Source organism: Neovison vison, chromosome 13 (genome assembly GCF_020171115.1).
Source record: "Neovison vison isolate M4711 chromosome 13, ASM_NN_V1, whole genome shotgun sequence".
Classification (NCBI taxonomy): Eukaryota; Metazoa; Chordata; class Mammalia; order Carnivora; family Mustelidae; genus Neogale; species Neogale vison.
Genome location: NC_058103.1, coordinates 93,715,062 through 93,736,434, shown reverse-complemented (window position 1 = coordinate 93,736,434; position 21,373 = coordinate 93,715,062). Strand labels below are relative to the sequence as shown.

Sequence of the window (21,373 nt, the reverse complement as noted above, 5' to 3'; positions counted from 1 at the left end):
TCCTGGAGAGTCACTACTTGCCGCCCCATAGCAAGACTACCGCGCGCGCCCGTGGCCCGTGGCCACCAGGGGGCACGATGGCCACACGTCCTGTTCCCCCTCCCTTTGATCCTGCGAGACCCGAGGAGGGCGGAGCCAGCGTTGGGCGGAGTCAACGCTGGGCGGGGCCGGCCAGACCTCCCTCCCTTCCCCCCACCCCACCCTCGGGAAGCTATCCCGGCGGGCTGCGCGCGCGGCTGCGTTTGAATGGCTCAGAGTGGGTCTCGGCCCGGGAGCCGAGGGACCATCTGGGCTACCGAGCGCAGTTGGTTAGTGCCGGGGCTGGGCTGAGGCGCCGCGCTACCATGAGGCGCCGGTAAGTGACGGCCGGGCTTCTGGAAGCCCGGCTCCCGCAGCTGCCCTGCGGAGGCTGTGCGTCTCGTCGCGCCCGGACGCGCCCTGGGCCCACCTGAGGCCCCACGGCGGCCTCCGCTCGTCGGAGCCCGGCAGCCGGGCTGCGGGGTCGGGGGCGGGGCGGCGAGGCCGCGGCCTCGTAGCTGGAGCCCCTGCCCGGCTACGGCGTGGAGCATCCGGGCTCCTGGGGTCCGGGACGGGAGAGGCGTGGACGCGGCCAGCTGTCACTTAATTTATCTGCGGGTGGGGCCGGCTTTCTGCACGCCGGGGAGGGGAAGGACGGAACGCGTCTGCGGCGATCTGTTTAAGGACCTGTTTTCCCGAGCCGCCTAGGCCGGGCCTTGGTATTTCCTTATTTTCTGCCGGGTCGTTGGTTCCCTGACAGATAAGCTTTTGTTCAGCAGGACAAAAACTTGACATAACTGCATAAGAATTGCTGACTGCAACTTTAAAAACCTCATTGTATTTTCTGAAAAGTTGTTCTGTAACAGTACCTAGGCTTTTACCACGCTTTTAAATTGGCTTAAATATGGAGATAACAAAGAGTTCAGTTGTTTTCTTGTGGCTTGTAAAGTTCCTTGAAAACAGAGGTGTCTATGTCAGTTTCTTTACAGATTAAAAGAAAAAAAAAAACTGTAACAAATATTAGTTGTGTAGTAATCAGTTTAGCACTAGCAAAAGTTCTGAGAACCTAGACGACCTAATAGCTTAACCTTGTGTCAGTGGTGTATTCTGTTTTGTTTGAACCTGCTTCAGACTTGAATCAGAACGTTACACATTGAGGCTTTTACTTGACTAATAGCTAGCATTGTAATAATAACAATGGTAAATATTTCTTTTGGGACTTATATATGCTAAGCACTGTTTGAGAGCTTTACTTTGGGACGGATACTATTATCCTCTTTTGGACAAGGAGGAAACTGAGACACAGAGAAGTTGAGTAACTCGTACAAGGATACACAGCTAATATATTTGGGACCCAAGCAGGCTGGCTTCATACTTTTAACTATGCTGCCTTTTTTTTTTTTTTTTAAAGGTTATTTATTTATTTATTTGACAGAGAGAGAGATCACAAGTAGGCAGGGAGGCAGGCAGAGAGAGAGGGAGGGTAGCAGGCTCCCTGCTGAGCAGAGAGCCGGATGTGGCTCCATCCCAGGACCCTGAGATCATGACCTGAGCCGAAGGCAGAAGCTTTAGCCCACTGAGCCACCCAGGCGCCCCTTAACTATGCTTCTTTAACTGCATTCTTTACATGTGTGTCTTTTTAGTTTACAGAGCTCTTTATTTACTTCTTCAACTGGGGATATAATATATGTGAAGTGTGTTTGTGTATATATACGTTCACACACTATTAAATTCAGTTCTTTGCTCTTGTTGACCATACTTAAGTTTTGGGCACTGAGCAGATATTTTAAGATAAATGGAGTTCATAAAGTTCATGTTTGTGTTGTAGTTTTAATTCCTTTGTATCATTTCTTCAAAGTGTAGAGAACAGTTTGAAACCTATATATTCCTTAAAATATACCATTATATATTGTTTTTGTTCTAAGTCTGTTTCACTCAAACTATTGAGTGGTTACTCTGTACTTGGAATAATTATACTTCTAGCTCCATGACAAGAAATAAAGGTTCAAAGCAATATCATATCATAAGAAATCAGCAGTTTACAGTGCAAGAGAAATGTGCTAGGGCAACAGACCTTAGTTTGGGATAGGAGATTAACAACAGCAATATAAAATACTGTTGTTTAGTGCAGAGGGTATATGGGCTGAACAGTAATGCTTCTGCAAAGAACAACTAAAGGATGGATGTAGGGCATTGAACAGAAGCATGAATAAGGAATTTTAGTGAGGAAACAGTGTGTTCAGAGACTTGGAAGTGAAATGAAATGATTTTTCTAGGGAACAGTGGATCTGATCTATTTGGAAAGTTCCTTTTGAGAAAAATGAGATTATGTGGGTAGGAATGAGAAAAAGTATAATTGTATATGACACATATGGGAAAGAAGTTTAGGTGACATATGTGTATATATACACAGATGGTTTTGCATGTTTAAAACTTTTAAATCAGTGGCTCTCAACTGGGGCAACCCTTTTTGTCCCTCAAGGGACATGTGGCAGTGTCATGACTAGAATTGGGGGAGGTGCTTCTATCATCTAGCGGATAGAGGCCAGGAAAGCTACTGCTAAACATCACAGCCCCTCCTTGAGAAATAATTACCTCAAATTACCTCAAACAGGTTGAGAAATCCTGTTGTGAGTTGATTGTTTCTATGGCCAACCTCTGCTTCCATGTGTTTTATTTAAGTACGAATGATGAATGTTAGGAGCAGGAGTACAAGTAATGTTAAAGCTGGAGGACGCTGGCTCAGAAACCTCAAGAGGGTGGCTGTTGTTGGGAGTCCTGGGAGGAGGGGAGACTAAGGAAACAGGATGAGGGCAGTAAGAATGACATGTAATGGTAAAATGAGACAATTATTTAAATAACATTTTTTTCTGAGTTTGAAAATAATGCATGTTCATTGTAAGAAATTTTGGAAATGTAGAGTGTGAAAAAATTTAAAAGCACTTATAACCTCCCAACCCCACCCCGAGCAAAAAAAAACAACTGTTTTAACATTTTCATGTGGTGGTTTTTTTCAAAAATTTTTTATGCTGATAATTATTTTCCTTTCTGTAAAACTAGGATTATACATTTTCCCCCTATGGGTTTGTATTGTTTTGCCTTTTTTTTTTTTTTAAAGATTTTATTTATTTATTTGACTGACAGAGATCACAAGTAGGCAGAGAGGCAGGCAGAGACAGAGGAGGAAGCAGGCTCCCTGCTGAGCAGAGCGCTCAAGGCGGGGCTGGATCCTAGGACCCCGGACCATGATCTGAGCCAAAGGCAGAGGCTTTAACCCACTGAGCCACCCAGGCGCCCCCCCTCTTTTTTTTTAAAGTCAGAATGTCATGATTATTTCCCATTGCTTGAAAAATGCTCTTTTTAATGGTCGCAGGCCTTGTTGTGTGTACTTTTGAAATTGGAATTTTTGCTTTATTCAAAAGAGACATTTTGAGCAAGATACAGAATGTGGTGACTGACTAACTATAGAAAACAATAGGGGCAAAAGTCTATGGTATCTTCAAGGTTTTAAGCCTCAGAAACTAAAAGAATGGCAGAGCTACGGAAATAAATTGGAAGTCTCATAATAATTTTTTGAGGGGGGTTTCTCATAATAATTTTCATCTTAGGCATGGAAACTGCCATCACAGACACCCATAATGAGATTTTAATGAGGATCCTTGTTCCTGTCAGTTTACATTCCTCCTAAAAGAAGAATTTTTTTTTAAAGATTTTATTTATTTATTTGATAGAGATCACAACTAGGCAAAGAGGCAGGCAGAGAGAGAAGAGGGGAAGCAGGCTCCCTGCTGACCAGAGAGCCTGATGTGGGGCTTGATCCCAGGACGCTGAGATCATGACCTGAGCTGAAGGTAGAGGCTTAACCCACTGAGCCACCCAGGCACCCCTTTTCATAAAATTCTTAAAATCAATAATCTTTCTTCTGTTTTCTTTTTTTGGGGGGGGTGTGGGTGATGGTCGTACAAAGCTGATTTTTCAATTCTTAGCATGTCTTATTTTTCTCTTGTCTTGAAAGTTTTTTTAAAATACAGTTTCTATTAGAATACGAATAAGGCTCATGTTGGTTGTTCATGAATCTTTGAGAGATTAAAGGGAGAGTTTGGGTTTTCAAATGTATAAATTGGTACAATTTATAAGCAAGAGGTGAGTGTAACCATTCGGGAGGAAGAGGAATTATCTTTAAAAATGCTTGCCTAGTGTCTCACAATAACATCACCCTCGTTTTATCGTTTTATCAGTCATTATACTCATGACCCATATCAGTAATTTGGTACTTTCTGAAAAATGTATTTAGGAAAGTAATTTTAAAAAGAAAAAAAAAACACCTTAAACTGAATACAAATGGTACCTTTACTGGGAACGTACACTTTCAGCTTGGATAACTTAACAGTTTGACTTTGCTAGATTCAAATGCTGTGTTTACTACTTTGTGCTCATGTCCAGGTATCTTCTCTAGTATGTATTAACTTTGGAGAAATTTTGTATTTCCTCTCTTTGTTCTGGGGGCATTATAAGGATAGAGATGGGGGAAAGAGTCTTCTGAAATGGACCCCCAGTTTGCTTCCCCTATAACCACCTCTCAAGTTTACACACTGCCTGAAATTCTTTTTGCATTGAACAGTCATCCAGAAACGTATCACCTATGTATGAATCATGAATCCCCATTCTAGCATCTCTTCTTCTCACTGGTATAATCTTAAAACGCGTTTGGTATTACATGGAAAAGACACTAACACTGTAACTCAACAGTTCCAGGTTTTGCTCTCCTACCGGTAACTGAGTGTTCTTGGGCTGATCTCTTAATCTCATTTGTAAATTGAGATTATCTTCAAGGTCCTTCCCAGCTCTAAGAATCTGTGAATCTGTGAAGTATTTACTTTTCAAGGGTAATTATCTCTGGTGAGACTGTTAGTCTTTCACATTTTAGCATGCATTAATTAGATGATATCTTCCAATGGCATTTGTAAAAACTACTCCTGTGTAATAGGATTGGGGGAGAAATTTTAGAATGGAATTTAACTGCCACTAGCATATAAATTGCAGTAGGGCAGGGATCATTGTTTTGTTCACTCATGTTTTCTCAGTGCCAAGAATGGTAATTAGCCTGTAACATGTACTTAATATTTGTTGAATGAAAGGAATGGATTGTTGTTGAGGAAAGACAAGCTTGTTGGGAGTACTGCACAGATGCTCTGAGTCGTTTGAAAGAACTCCGAATACAACCCAACTTGATTACAACCCAGTCATTTCTGTAATATAAAAATACCTCCCAAGAGATAGTAAAGCATCCGTTGCTCACTTGGTTACCTTTCAGAACTCTGTAGTAATTACTGCCCTCATTGCCCCTCATACTTCGAATACAGTTTTGTCCATTACCAGATCTTACTTTAGTGCTACCTTGACTTTTGAGTGTGCCTTTTACTCTTATTTGCAAAAATCTGGGCCTTACTGGGCCTTTTGAGTGGCTCAGATCATTAAGCATCTGTCTTCAGCCTCATCTAGCTCTCTGTTCAGCGGGGCATCAGCTACTGCCTCTCCCTCTGCCCCTACCCCTACACACACACACACCCTCTCTCTCTCAAATAAATAAAATTTTTTTTAAGATTTTATTTATTTATTTGATGAAGATCATAAGTAGGCAAAGAGGTAGGCAGAGAGAGAGGAAGGGAAGCAGGCTCCCTGCTGAGCAGAGAGCCTGACATGGGGCTTGATCCCAGGACCCTGGGATCATGACCTGAACCAAAAGCAGAAGCTTTAACCCAACTGAGCCACCCAGGTGCCCCCAAATAAATAAAATCTTAAAAAAAAAAAACAAAACCAACTTAGGCCTTGCTTATTTCCTATACTACTTAGTACCATCATTAACAGTATGTTTAGTGTTGTAGCCAAAATAAATCATAGAGATTGATTAAAATTTGGCCTTTTGTCTATGGAGGATTCATGGCACAGCTGTTGGAAACTAGTACTCTTGGGATTCCTGTTAGTCATTCTATTTCTATAAGTGCCATATAAAATAATCTTCAAGAATAGTTTTTTTTTAAAATTAAAAAAAGTTTACTTAAGTAATCTCTATACCTAATGTGGGGCTCAAACTCACAACCCTGAGATGAAGATCCTCCTACTTGACCGACTGAGCCAGCCAGATGCCCCAAGAATAGTTTTTAATCGTATAATTTCTATACAAAGCTTCTCAGTAAGTGTATTTTGTCTATAAAATTAAAGTTCAGGTTCCTGACCCAGTATCTAGGGACTTTTGCATTTTATCCAATCTGCTTTTCTAGTTTGTTTCCTCCACAATGATCTGAACTCAGTAACTATTTAATTATTGAATAGTTGCTGTAGATAATAAACAAAAAGCACAGTTATTCTTACCTGTTTCCGGGTAAGGAAAGACTGGTAGGAATGCCTTTATAGGGTGGCATTCATTATTTGGGGGAATATTTAATGAAAAATAGCATAAGGGACAATAACTCATAACCTCCATGTAAACAGTTTTTTCTCTTCTTGTTGGCAGATCTATTTGGAAACTGAGTAAATAATCAAAAGGAAATTACTTATGTATATTCAGTGGCATCAGTTGACTACTTAGTGAGACTGACTCCATTATTATGTAGCCCACAACATTGTTTGGATGATTTCTCAATCTGGATGGCCTATGTTATTTTGCAGTAACAACCCCCAAATCTCAGTGGCTTCAAATAACAAAGGCTTATTTCTCCTTGATTCATCTTACATGTGAGTTATCTGGAGGCTCTGCTCTATGTTATCCTTGCTAAGGAATGTGGACAGATGGAACCTTAATCTCTGTCCTGTTGCTAGTTGCCACAATAGAGGGATGGTGATAGTAGTGAATCATACAAAGTGGCTCTGAAAGGCTTCTGTGTATATTTCAGTGGCAAAAGCAAGTCATATGACCATACCTAACTTCAAGATGATGGGCAAGTATAAACTTACCATATATGTGGAAGGAGAATTGAAATATGGCACAGTTTTAATTTTTACCACAGTTAGATACTCTCCCATTGACTTTTTAAAAAAATATTTTATTTATTTGACAGAGATCACAGGTAGGCAGAGGCAGGCAGAGAGAGAAGAAGGGAAGCAGGCTCCCTGCTGAGTAGAGAGCCCGACTCGGGGGCTCGATCCCAGGACCCCTGGGACCATGACCTGAGCTGAAGGCAGAGGTTTTAACCCACTGAGCCACCAAGCGGTCCCACTGACATTTTTAACTATTTTGTGACTCCTCACTCCCAGCTGACCATTATCTTTCAGGGTTGACTTTGTCTTTCTTTAGATAGGTTCCTTCATTCATCAGCTGTTTATTAAGCATCTGTTATGTGCCAAGCACTTTTTTAGATGCAATGAACATGATTGCTGCTGTCAGTGGAGCTCACAGTCTATGGGAGGACATGAATAATTAGCAAATAAGCAAGCTAATTTCAGATACTGATCGTTGCTATTGTAGGGGGGGAAATACAAGGTACTGGTATAGAAAATGGAGGTAAGGTTGGGCTTATTCTTGATTGGGTGGTCTGGGAAATGCTCTTGGGTGGGTAACATCTGAGCTGAGAGGTAGAAGCCCTGGGAGTATATAGGAGGAATGTTTAAGCAGAAGGAATGGTTTGGCCACAAAATGGAAATGAACTTGGCATGTTGAAGGATAGAAGTCCAGTGTGGCTAGAGGATTTAGGAGGAAACAAATACAGTCCAAAAGAGAAATGATGGTAGTTTGGTCTAGGATGGTGGTAACAGAAATGGAGAGAAATGAATAGTTTGGGAATACATTAAAAAGGCAGAATCAGTGGATTGGAGATAGGGAATTTATGAAAAGAGAAAATAAGAATGAATCCTTTGGAACTTTCAGCAGCTGGGAGGATGGTGGTTCTATTTACTGAATTAGGAACAGTTGAAAGGATCAGATTTGAGAGGGTGTATATTAAGGGTTCTATTTTCAGTATGTTAAGTTCAGGAATTATTGACTGTGGAACTGACATCCACATGGAGCTACTCACAGGCAGTTGGTGATAAGAGTTCAGAGTTGAGGGGAAACATTGAGAGGTGCATTTTTTTTTTTAAAATGAGGTCAATATGTTTAATTTGGTTATAGTTAAGTTTTAGACCGGGTTTCATTATACTTCATTAAGGCAGTGTGTGATTCATATGCTGGAAAAAGGTGTTCCCTAAGAGAAGAGGGCATTTTCAAATTTCAACATATATTCTGACTTCAGCCCAGGGGACATGGTGGTAAAAAACCACTGTAATGAATAGGGATATGTGGTAATCCTTGCAAGTGTTGGAATGTAAGAAGGATTAAAAACTATTCTTATAAAAGGACCCTAGCATCATCTTCTTTTGATTTAATTCTCAAAGGGTAGTCTACCCTTTCTTTTAAGGTGTTAGGGTATACTCCCCTTTGTTGTCGTCCCCCCCTCCCCGACAACTTCAAAATTAGGCACAAGTATTATAGATTGATAACCTTAGTCCAAATCATGAAGAGAGCACATTAAAATTAGTTTATATTAGCTTGTCTTTTTTGGAGTTGTATATCCTATTGGAATATCCTTTCATACATAGTGTCTTATCTATCTTGAAAGCATCAGAAGTACCTTTAGTAGCTGAACAGGGGGTCAGAAGGGATCCTTAAGGTGATGTTGTCTTATATATGTATATATTTATGTACATTTCTGAGTTTAAGAAGACTGTAAGAAAGGATTAGAGTATTTTTCCTCCCTATAAATATATGTTTCCAGAAAAATACTGTAATATTTTAACAGAGAGAATAAGATATTCAGCAAAACATGATAAGATAAACATGATAAGATAATCATCTACTTGGCTTTAGAAGCCCTAAGTCTTCCTAAAGATTCAGGTGTGTAGCCATTTAAGAAGAGAGGTATATTATACTATCAAGACATTTTATAACTTTTTAAAAAATAATTTTATCATATTTTTATTTGACTTCCAGTTAACATACAATTTAATATTAGTTTCAGGTGTAGAATTTAGTGATTCATCACTTATATAGAACACTTAGTGCTCATCACAAGTGTCTTAATACCCATCACTCATTTAACCCATTCCCCCACCCACCTCCTCTCCAGTAACCCTTAGCTTGTTCTCTGTAGTTAAGAGTCTATTATGGGGGTGGGGAGGGGGAAAGATTTTCTTTTAAAGTAATGTCTACACTCAACTTGGGGCTTGAACTCACAACCTCAGGATCAAGAATCACACTCTACCAACTGAGCTAGCCAGGTACCCCACTATCAGTACATTTAGTTTAGTTAAAAGATAATATTTGCATTTGATACAAAATTCAAGAAGTGCAAAAGGGAAAAGTCTCCCTCTCATCCCATCCCCGAGCCATACTTACTACCCTCTCTTGTTTAACCTTTCAGAGATATTCAGTGACTATACAGGCAGTCACTTCCATACACATTTTGTTTTTACATAAGTTGTAACATACTTTTCTGCACCTTCTGCTTCATCAGTGATATTTATGTGTAACTTAATGATAGCCAACATTTACAGTGATTAACCATGTGCCAGACATTGTGGCAAATGGATTATTTTATTTAATCCTCACAACACTACCCTGGAAATAGGTTAAGTAATTTGCCTTTAGTCACGTAACTATTAAATGGTTAAAGTGGGACTCAAACCCAGGGAATCTGACTCGAGGACTTGTGTCACCTGGTTACAACATATGGCTTCGTCCTTTCAGTTTAATCACCTAAGAAAAATACAACTTCATATTACTTCTTTCAGATGCAAACTAAAACATAATCTTATTTATTGTCTGTCAAATTCTCAGGGATAAAAATTCATAATACAGAATCTTCTGTCATCAAGGGTGCCGATAGTGGTCATTGCCCACCTCTGTCTGCAGGAGTGTGGATTGGAGGGCAGCTTTCCATCTGCCCATTTGCCAGGCTTACATAGTTGCCCAGTTCAGTAAATGCAGCAGTTTAAAACAGAAGTTTAAAAGCGTTGTTTTGGGGTTGGTTAAGTGTCTGCCTTCAGCTCAGGTCATGGTCCCACAGTTCTGGGGTCAAAACCCATATTTATCAGGCTCCCTGCTCACTGGGTAGCCTACATCTCCCTGTGCTACTCCCCATGCTTATACTCTTGCTCTCTGTCTCTGTCAAATGCATAAAATCTTTAAAAAAAAATAATAAAAGGATTGTTTCTATGAAAACTAATTGGAATGGTTTAGATACACTAGATGAAGGGAAGTGTGACTTAAAAACTTCGTATCAACTTAGGTGTAGCTTTCAAAGCTAAAGTTATGTGAAGTAAAACCATAGTCATTTAGAATTTTGTACTGGGGCACCTGGGTGACTCAGTGGGTTAAGCCTCTGCCTTTGGCTCAGGTCATGATTCCAGGGTTCTGGATCTAGCCCCACATCAGGCCTGCTCAGCAGGGAGCCTGCTTCCCCCTCTCTGCCTGCCTCTCTGCCTACTTGTGACCTCTCTCTCCGTCAAATAAATAAAATCTTTTTTAAAAAAGTATTTTCTGATATAGCAAAAATAAAAATATTCTTATGATAAAATAGTATTGTCATTTAAATCATTTTCAAAAAAAACTTTCTAATATGTAGGAAAACTATGTTAATGACAAAATGCAGGCTATAAAACTAAACTGCATGGTGGGGCACCTGGGTGGCTCAGTTGGTTAAGCATCTGCCTTTGGCTCAGGTCATGATCCCAGCATCCTCAGATTGAACCCTGCATCCAGCTTCCTACTCAGTGGGAAGACTGCTTCTCCCCCTCCCTCTGCTTGGGCTTTCACTTCCTGTCTCTCTCTGTCAAATACATTCATAAAAGCTTAAAAACCAAGCAAACAAAAAACTAAACTGCATGAGAGGAGAAGCACCAGAATAGTATTGGTGGTCGAATTATTAGTGATTTTTAAATTTTAATTTGACTTGTTTTTAAAGCAGGTAATACTTGTATGAAAGGCAAAATTTTGTATAAAGGGAGCAAAAAGTAAAAAAGTTTCTCTACTGTTCCCCAGCTGTGTGGTTCACCTCTGTGGAAGCATTCAGTGTTTGTTAGGATGTTCTAATGTGAGAGAGGTCATTGTTATCCATGTTTATTTTATTTTTTATTATTTTTTAAAGATTTTGTCAGAGCACAAGCAGGGAAGAGCGGCATGCAGAGGGCGAAGCAGGGTTCTCACTAAGCAAGGAGCCTTGATGAGGGACTGTATCCCAGGACCTTGAGATTATGCATGGCCTGAACTGAAGGCAGGCCCTTAACCAACTGAGGTACCCAGGCGTCCTAATCCATGTTTATTTCTGATTTTTTTTTTTCCTTTTATGCAGCATACTTCCTTCTGCCTCGAAATCTAGGGATGTGGAGTTACAGAGGGAGGGACAGGACCATAGACTTCCTGCCCACATATTTTTGTTTCTCTCTCTCCCCCGCCCCCACTCCCACATGACTCTTCCTGAGACAAAGTTGATTGCATCTGCAGTCTTTAAAGGGAATACTACCTCTAACCCAAAGAGCAAGGACATGACACGCCATTTAAATTGTATCATTGCAGAACATTGCTATATATATATGTTTATATAGCCCACACATAAGATTTGCTGTCTGATCTGTTTCTTTTATGAAGATTTTTAATCCTGTGGAGAGGATGATATAATGAATATCCATCCGAATTACCCAGCTTCAGCCATTATCAGTGTTTCTTGTTTCATTGATTTTCCCCTACTCTGTAAATCCCAAACATCATCTCTTTTCTTCTGTATGATGTATGTATATATATCTCTAAAAGACTCTTTAAAAAAAAAAGATGTGATAATAATAATACCATTCAACTAGAAATATCTAATGGTGTTTCCTTACTATCATACACTGCTAATGGAAATGTAAAATGATACAACTTTTCAAAGTTTGGCAGTTTACTTAGTTAAACATAAACCTACCACCATCCCACTCCTAGGTATTTACCCAAGAGAAATGAAAGTATCTGTTCACGCTGAGACTCGTACAAGACTCTTCATAGCAGCTTTATTAGTAATAGCCAAAACTGGAAACAACCCAAATGTCTATCAGCAGATGAATGGAAAACAAATTTTGATATACTCACACAATAGAGTACTGCTCTGCAGTAAAAAGGAATGGACTGTTGATACATATAACAGCATGAATGATTTCCCAAAATAATTATGTTGAGTGAAAAAAACCATACCCCTCTTCCAAAGAAGAGTATATACTATGTGATTCTTTCTGTATAAAGTAGTAGAAAATGCAAACTAATCTGTAGTGACAGAAAGCAGATCTTGGGGAAGAAGTATAAAGGGACACAGGAAATTTTTGAAGATGATGGATAAAGGGGCACCTGAGTGACTTTGTGGGTAAGTGTCTGCCTTCGGCTCGGGTAATGATCCCATGGTCCTGGGATCGAGCCCTGTATTGGACTCCCTGCTCAGCGGGAAGTCCGCTTCTCCCTCTCCCTCTGCTTGCTGCTCTCCGTGCTTCTCTATCAGATAAATAAATAAAATCTTAAAAAAGGAGGATGGATAGGTTCCATATATTGATTGTGGTAGTGGTTTAATGGATGTGTGTGTGTGTGTGTGTCTATACACACACACTAAATATTAAATATGTACAGTTTATTTGTTATACTTTAGGGTTATAAACAAGTAATTCCTTAATATCACATATCCACTTAATATTCAAATTTCCCTAATTATTATACATTTTAACAGCTTTTAAAAAATAGGATCTTAAGCAATGTCCACACATTGTATTCAGTTGATGCAAAGTCTTTTAATACATAGCCTCCTTCTCTTTATTTATTTTTTTTCTTGCAAAATATTTGTTGAGGAAACTGAGTTTTGTGTCCGAAAGATTTCTGTTTTCTGGATTTTTCTAATTATATCTTCATGGTAGTGTTTAACAGGCTCCTCTCTGACTTCTATTTCCTTTAAACTGGTAGTTGGTAAAAAACAGTTGAAGTTTATGTTCAGGCTAGATATTTTTGGCAAGAATATTTAAGTGTTGTGAAGTGTATTTCCTATTGTATCACATCAGGAGACATGTAATGTCTGACTGTCTCCTTGTTTGTGATGCTAAAGTTGATGAGTGGTTTGGATGTTATCGGCTTGATATATCTATTATACAGTTCTCTGTCAGCTTCCGTATCTGTTTTGGCTTTGTATTCATGCTCAAATCGAATAATCATTTCTGGAGAAAAACTGAAAATATGGAAATAAAGAAAGCTCTAGTAGATTATGATTTTTGAGTACGTAAGAGTTTTTACTGTGGTTGCTTAAATAGAGAGCTTTCCTTTATTTCATTTTTACAATTTCTGTTTGTCTTCAGGACTTAGATCTGGTGTGACATAAGATGTATTTCTAGATACTTGATTGCCTCTCAAATTAGATTCACTGCTGCTGCTTTTTTTAACAACCTGTACTGTTTGTCTTCTGTAGCACTTACTGTTTTATATTTATTGACTTTATTACTTTCTTGTCACTCTCCCTCCACCCCAGGCCATGAGCTTCTTGAGAAATAAGACATGAACTTCTTACTCATCTCTTGATACACAGTAGGTGCTCAGTAAATGAGTGTTAAATACATGTGCTTTCTTTAATCATTTAAAAAATGAACTTTAAAATGCTAGTACTTCGTGATGATATTCAGTTGCTCACTAGAGGATATACACTGTATAAGGATATTATTTTGTGTCTTTGTATATATTTAAATTAAGAATTATTTAATTACCTTTTAGACTGTGTATCTGAAGGTGTGAGATGCAGCTCCTGCTCATGAGTAGTTTTGAAGTCTAATTGGCAAGAGGAGACACACCTGGATCAGTCAGTGCTCAGTCATGTCTTCATGTAGGCCCTCAGTTATTTGTTAATTGTTAGAGTCCTAAACTATGTGACGTTAATTTACTATGTACCATAAAAAGGTGGTGAAGGAAGAGATCATTGAAGATAGGAATCAAGAAATGATTGAGAGAGGAAGATTTTAACTCAGTCATGGTCTGATAGGCTGTGATGGAATTGAAAGGGACACTTCTGTTTCATAAAAGAAGAAACATTCTGTTTCCCAAAAAAATATGAAACATCAGGAAGGGCAGGAAGTATTAATAGCAAAAGAAATGAGACTTATTGTTATAAAGTATGCTTTTTCTGTTTAAGAATGGTTACAATGAGTCTTTACCCTTTTCTCTGTTTCCTTTTTAAAAGTCTTAATGTGGTTTACTTCTTAAATCTTTGCCATCTTCTGGGATGCTTGGGGGTCTCAGTCGATTAAGGGGCCTGCTTTCGGCCTAGTCGTGATCCCAGTGTCCTTGGATTGAGCCCCACATCGGGCTCCTTGTTTAGTGGAGAGCCTGCTTCTTCCTCTGCTTGCCGCTCCCTCTGTTTGTACTCTCTCTCTTTCTCTCTCCATCTTTCTCTTTCTCTCTGACAAATAAAATCTTAAAAAGAAATCTTTGACACTCTTGATCCTTCTGTGAACTTCCAGTGTTAGTGCTGTCCCTCCCTGAAGTTTGCCTACTGCTTTGAAATCTCTTTAATCAGTTAAAGTATTCTGTTCAGTTTTGACAGCTAGGTAATTAACTTATTTACCTCCATTCCCTTTGTCCTCCATTTTTCCTTTATTAAAAAGACAAAACCAAAACCAAAAAAATGTGTTTTATTGTCTGCAGGTTTTCTTTTACTTTTGAAGGCAGGGTAAATACACAGACATTTTCACTTTTACAGCTGAGGAAATGAGGCTCAGCTGTTTCCAAGGTCACATAGCTAGTTAAGCTGGAAAGCTGGGGATTTGAACATGGGACAATTTGACCTAATCTTTTAGCTACACTAAACTTTAAGGTTGGATGAGTCTTTAATTTTTCACCCAGGTTGTGAGGTTTGATACCTACTACATAGTGAGCAAAAAGCTTTCCCAGAGAGCTTGGGAGAAGCAAGAGGAGCCTGGAAGCCTTTGCAGTTAAACTTTTAACTCCCACTAGCTTCCAAGTGAGAGCACTCACCCCCCATCATTGCACACAGAGGGCACTGAGGGCATCTCCTGTCTTCAGGGCCAGACAGCCTACGTAGATGAGTAGAACATAGAACCAGAAGGGCAGGCCTTGGTAATCACAACTCAGAGCAGATAGATATATTTCAGATGCTTTGAGGAATGTTTCTGGAACCTCCGGCACTGAAATCTGGGCCAATTCCTGGAGAAGAATGGATGTGGGCCCAGTGGAACTGTATTTTTTACTTTGTCAAGTGAGTGTTGAGTGTCCAAGGAGCCTAATGAAAAGCCATGAATGATATGTGTTTTACACCCCAGTTTTTTAAAGTCAGGTTATTGTGTTGTCATCACGGACATAAGGTTTTTTGTTTTTGTTTTTTCTTAAAGATTTTATTTATTTATTTGACAGAGACACAGCGAGATAGCAAATACAAGCAGGGGGAATGGGAGAGGGAGAAGCAGGCCTCCTGCCGAGCAGAGAGCCCGATGAGGGGCTCGATCCCAGGATCCTGGGATCATGACCTGAGCCTAAGGCAGACGCTTAACGACTGTACCACCCAGGTGCCCCTGACATGAGTTTTGACATACACAGAGTTGTATGTGTATAGTCACTAACACAATCAAGAAATAGAACATGTCCCTCCATCCTCAAGACTCTGGCAACCACTGCTGTTTTTCTTTCCCTACAGTTTTGCCTTTTCTAGAGTGTCATAAAAGTGAAGTTGTATAGTATATAGCATTAGGAATCTCACTTCTCATTTAGCATAATAAGATTGAGACATTTATGTTGTCATGTGTATTAGTAACTCCTTCCTTTTTATTGGTGAGTAGTTGGTAATTTTTATAGAAAAACTATTGAAAAATCAGTCTCGGAAAATAAATCTTTTAACCAAGGTGAGGTGACCATACATCCCAGTTTGCTTGGGACAAACCTGGTTTATGCCTGTTGACCTAGCATAATTCAGTGAAGGAAAAAAAAAGGTCAGAATGGATCCAGGAAATATATTTTTTAAATTTATTTATTTGACAGAGATCACAGGTAGGCAAGGAGGCAGGCAGAGAGAGAGGAGGGAAGCAGGCTCCCCACTGAGCAGAGAACCCGATGTGGGGCTCTATCCCAGGACCCTCAGATCATGACCCGAGCTAAAGGCAGAGCCTTTAGCCCACTGAGCCACCCAGGCACCCCCCATGAAATATTTTGAAGAAAGATTCAAGAAGACTTAGTGATCAGTTGGAAGGAAGAAGAGAGAAGTCAAACAACTCCTAGATTTTTAGTTGAGAGAAGTTTGATACCAGCAATTTAAAATGTGGTAGCTTGGAAGGGCAGTTGGATGGTTTGACATTGGAAGAGATTGAAGAAGTTTGTTTTAGATGTGTTGACTTGGACTACCAATGCCAGGTCAGGAGGCCAAATAGAAGTTGGAGGAGAGACTGGGTCTAGAGCAATAGCTGAAGCCTTGAAAGCATGTTTTTCTGATTTTGGTGTAGAGATAAGAGTTGTTGAAAGAAAAGGAACCAAAAGGGAGTAAGGGAGCAAGGAGACTCAAGATACCGTAGTGCTGTGTTCTATGAATAGATACTCTGTTTGTGTGGAGCATAACAAATAGCATGGAGGACAAGGGGTGTTAGAGAGGAGTAGGGAATTTGGGTAAATTGGAAGGGGAGGTGAACCATGAAAGACTATGGACTCTGAAAAACAATCTGAGGGGTTTGAAGTGGCGGGGGGGGGGGTGGGAGGTTGGGGTACCAGGTGGTGGGTATTATAGAGGGCACGGCTTGCATGGAGCACTGGGTGTGGTGAAAAAATGAATAATGTTTTTCTGAAAATAAATAAATTGAAAATAAAAATAAAAATAAAAAACAAAAAAAGAAAAAGAAAAAAAATAGATACTCTGCGTGCGCATGCGAGTTAGGGTGCAGTGAAATGGTGAAAAGGCTAAATGGTGATTAAGAATGAGCAAAGTCAAAAAAAAAAAAAAAGAATGAGCAGTCTTTAGAGTTGGCTTGGCTGACCTTGATATGAGCATCATCGGTGTTATAAAAGGTTCCCTTACAGCAGCAAGTGACCTTGAAGATGGATTTTTTTTTCCCAGATGAGAGGACAAAATAAAATCAAGGTTGTAAAGGGTTAAAGAGAAAATGGAAACTAAAAAGCACTCATTGTAGAAGTTTGGCAGGAAAGAAAAGTAGAGAAAGAGTATAGGAGTTGATAGAGGAAACCTGAGCATGTTTGAAAGCTGAAGGGGAGGAATCAGTTCAAAGGGAGAAATTGAAGATATAGAAGTGGGGTGGGGCGGGGAGCTAAGTTCTAAAAGAGGTGAGAAGGCAACAACCGAGAAAATTAGATAGAGCTGTCCTAATTTTGGAAAAGGTAAAATAGAGCCTTCCTATGAAATGTTACCTTTATGTGTTGGCATTTACACCTTTTTCACTTTTTTACTATAAGGGAGTTGTATAATTAAACTGTATTTTATAAGACAGTGGCCTCACTAAGTTAAAGTATTTTTTTAAAAAAAGTTAAAGTATTTATTCAGATTATGAAAATAATTCATGTTCATTGTAGAAAATAGAGAAACCTATAAATGAAGGGAAAAATCACCTGTAATTTCACTAGCAATAAATAACTTATGTTGATGTTTTGGTACAGCTCTTTTGAATGCATTAATCATTTATATATTATACACACACACACATACACATATATAGTTTAGATAGCTTTTGAATAACCATTTTTTAACCTCTTTATAATGCCATTTAAAAAATATATTTTTATTTATTTGACAGAGTGGGAGAGAGTGAGAGAGAGCACAATCAGGGAGCAGCAGGCAAAGGGAGAAGCAGGCTCCCTGCTGAGCAGGGTGCCCCATGCAGGATTCAATCCCAGGAGCTGAGATCATGATCTGAGCTGAAGGCAGACCAGCTGAACCATCCAGGTGCCCCTGTTTTTTGAATCTTCCACTCACAAAACATTCTTTGAAAATAGTGTTTGTAATATTTCATTTTAAGCACCGCTCCCATTTGGATCAAGCTTAGCATTCTCAGTCCCCCCCCCCTTTTAAAAAAGATTTTATTTATTTATTTGACAGAGATCACAAATAGGCAGAGAGGCAGACAGAGAGAGGGGGAGGAAACAGTCTCCCTGCCGAGCAGAGAGCCCGATGTGGGGCTCGATCCCAGGACCCTGAGATTATGACCTGAGCCAAATGCAGAGGCTTTAACCCACTAAGCCACCCAGGCACCCCCTCAGTTCCCTTTTTTATCACCTTGTTTTTTAACCTGATCCAAATTTCACTGTTAAACGTTTAAATAAGTGCTGCAGATACCGAAGCAGTTCTGTGTCTGGTAGCTGAATATAGAGGGAGGGAATCCATATCCACAGGCTCTAAAGATTCTACCAGAAAAATCTCATCTTTACCTTCTGTTCCTCTCCCCCTCATTGAAATTCTTGAAGAAAAAAGGCCATGTTCATCCTTTCCATTCATTTTTTTGTGTCACAGCTGCATTATGGGGGAAACCTGTGATTTGTCTTTAAGCCTTAAAAATCCACTAGTGGGACTTAGAAGAGAGAAGAAAAGGTTACCCTTACAGGATAAGGGAAGGATAGGAGGTAGGACTCCTTTATAGTTTATATTCATTTGTCTCTCTCCTGTCATCTAAGAAGAATTAGTACTCTCATCTTAATTTAACTATTCTGGGTTGAAGGTTGAGTGTATTGTGGCTAGGCATGAGTTGCATTTGATTAATGAAAACAAAGTTGTGGTAGAATAGCATGGATTCTGTGCCCCACACTCTGCCACTAACTAAGCCTAGTGTCTTTGGGCAAGTTACTTCATCTCCTGGGCTTAAAAAAAAAAAAAAGTTAGGCTAAAGCTTTAAATTCTAAAGCCTCTTTAGTTCTTATTTTTATGTATTTTATTATTATATAATAATGTTTATGTTCAGTTTTCAACCTCAGGACTCTTGGGGAATATCATTCAAGCCCTTTGTGAAAGTCTGTGATAGTAATTGGAGAATAATTGATACCAGGAATATTAATTATTATAATTCTTTGTACACAAGCATGCTTTGCTATTTTATTATTTTAACATTTTATTTATTTATTTGACAGAGATCACAAGTAGGCAGAGAGGCAGGCAGAGAGACAGAGACAGAGAGAGAGAGGAAGGCAAGCAGGCTCCCTGCTGAGCAGAGAGCCCGATGTGGGACTCATCCAGGACCCTGCGATCATGAGCTGAGCTGAAGGCAGAGGCTTTAACCCACTAGCCACCCAGGCACCCCAACCATGCTTTGCTTTTTAAGAAAAGGAATGAAATTGCCTAGTGAAATTGCAGAGTTAAATGCAATGTAAATAATTGATGTGCTTTAGTATAGTATAAAAAGAAAGCTTAAATTAATTTGATCTTAAACTGTAGCAAGTTATTAGAGAAAGAAGTCTGGACATGTTTCATACCTGTATGATGAGTTTTTCTCATCATTGTGAGTAGGTAGGGAGTATGTGAACATTTAGAGCTGTTTAATCTTTTCACTTGGCAGCCATTGTAGTAGATTATATGAATAGATCCCTTTTCATCTTTCTGATAAGAGATAGCTATATATAAGGGGAATTCAACCCTCCAACTCCTTCTACGTGCCAGTTATTTCCTGCCTTCTCAAGAAAATATCCATAATCACTGTCTTATCTTTTTTTTTTTTTGTCTTATCTTTATTTAAGAAAATATGTGTTATAGTCAATGTTCAGAACAGTTCAGCCCTTGTTTTTTATTCTCTTTAGGCTTTTTTTTAAAATTTTTGCATTAAAAGGTTATCCTTTCTAATTTCTATCCTTTCTAGTCATCGTCTTCAAATACTCAGTCTTTTTGTATCTTTTCAGGCAGCACTGTGGAAACACCTCGGAGCCCAGCAGTTATTTTAAACTATTTTAGTAGCACTGTCAGATGCTCTGGAGGGGAAAGGATAATCTTATTGCCCAAGAAAAATGCTACCAAGTGTATAAGATATAAAGCAAAATGGAATTTGTAGTGTAAAATCCTTTGTAATGACACTTTACCAATTATATTTTGATAATTTACTTTTTAAAAGCTTTATTGAATTGTAATTTACATACCATAAAATTCACCTGTTCTAAATGTACAGTTTACTGATTTTAAAAATACACAGAATTGTATAGTCATCAACCATAATCTAATTTTAGAACATTCCATCACCATATCACCCCCAGAGAAGCCTTGTATCCATTTGCAATTATTCTCACTCCCATCTCAGCCATAGTCAACTATTAATCTACTTTCTCTCTCTATGCTCTCTACTTTTTTAAAAAGATCTTATTTATTTACTTGAGAGAGAGAACACAAGCAGGGGGAGAGGCAGAGGGAGAGAGACAAGCAGACTCCCTGAGTGGAGAGCCTGACTTGGGGCTCCATCCCAGGACCCCGAGATCATGACCCACGCTGAAGTCATGCTTAACTGACTAAGCCACCCAGGCGCCCCTCTATGCTGTTTACTTTTATGGACATTTCATATAAATGAAATAACATAATCTCTTGTCTTTTGTGTTTGGCTTCTTTCAAACCAAAGAAAGATGTTTGTACATATTGTTACATGTATTAATATTTTGTTCAATTTTTGTTGTTGAGTAGAATTCCCATCAGACATACCACCTTTTGTTTTTCCATTCACCAACTGATACACATTTGGGTTGTTTCTACTTTTTGACTATTCTGAATAATTTATTTTATCAACATTTGCATACCGGTCTTTGTGTAACATAAACTTTCATTTCTTATGAATAAATATGTAGGGATGAAATTGCTGAATCATGTGGTAAATCAGTATTTAACATTTCAAGAAACTGCCAAATGTTTTCCAGAGTCATTATGTCATTTTATATTTATATGGTAATGTGTGAGGATTCCAGTTTCTCCACATCCTTCTCAGCATTTGTTACTGAATGTCATTTTTATTATAGCCATTCTAGTGGTTGTGAAATAGTATGGCATTGTTGTTTGAACTTTCATCACTCTCATGGTATATCCATGTTCTGCTGTTGTCGGTTGGAGTTTTCTATTAATGTTGATTTTATCCTATTGATTGATGGTATTGTCTCATAGCCTAGTTGAATTTCTCTGTCTGTTCCATCAGTCATTGGGAAGGGATATTGTTTGTTTCATATGTTTTCAGATTCTTCGGTCCTCTGAAATTTGACAGTTACGTGTGTTGTAGGTCTCTTTTCATCTACAATGCTGACCTTAATTGTACTCTTCTCAATTTTTTTTATTTAAGATTTTGTTTATTTATTTGAGAGAGAGAGAGATAATGAGAGAGAGAAAATGAGTGGGGAGGAGAGGAAGAAGCAGGTTCCCATGAGCAA

The 21,373-nt window shown here is 39.0% G+C and overlaps 1 protein-coding gene across 1 annotated transcript in view; it reads left to right on the top strand.

Annotated features, from left to right (window-relative positions):
- The first annotated feature begins 223 nt into the window (after positions 1 to 223).
- Positions 224 to 21,373, top strand: part of KATNBL1 (katanin regulatory subunit B1 like 1) — a 37,507-nt gene continuing 16,357 nt past the window's right edge. Inside the window, exon 1 of the mRNA XM_044232270.1 lies at positions 224 to 355. The gene's annotated coding sequence lies outside the window, so the exon portion shown is untranslated. The remainder of the gene's footprint in view (positions 356 to 21,373) is intronic.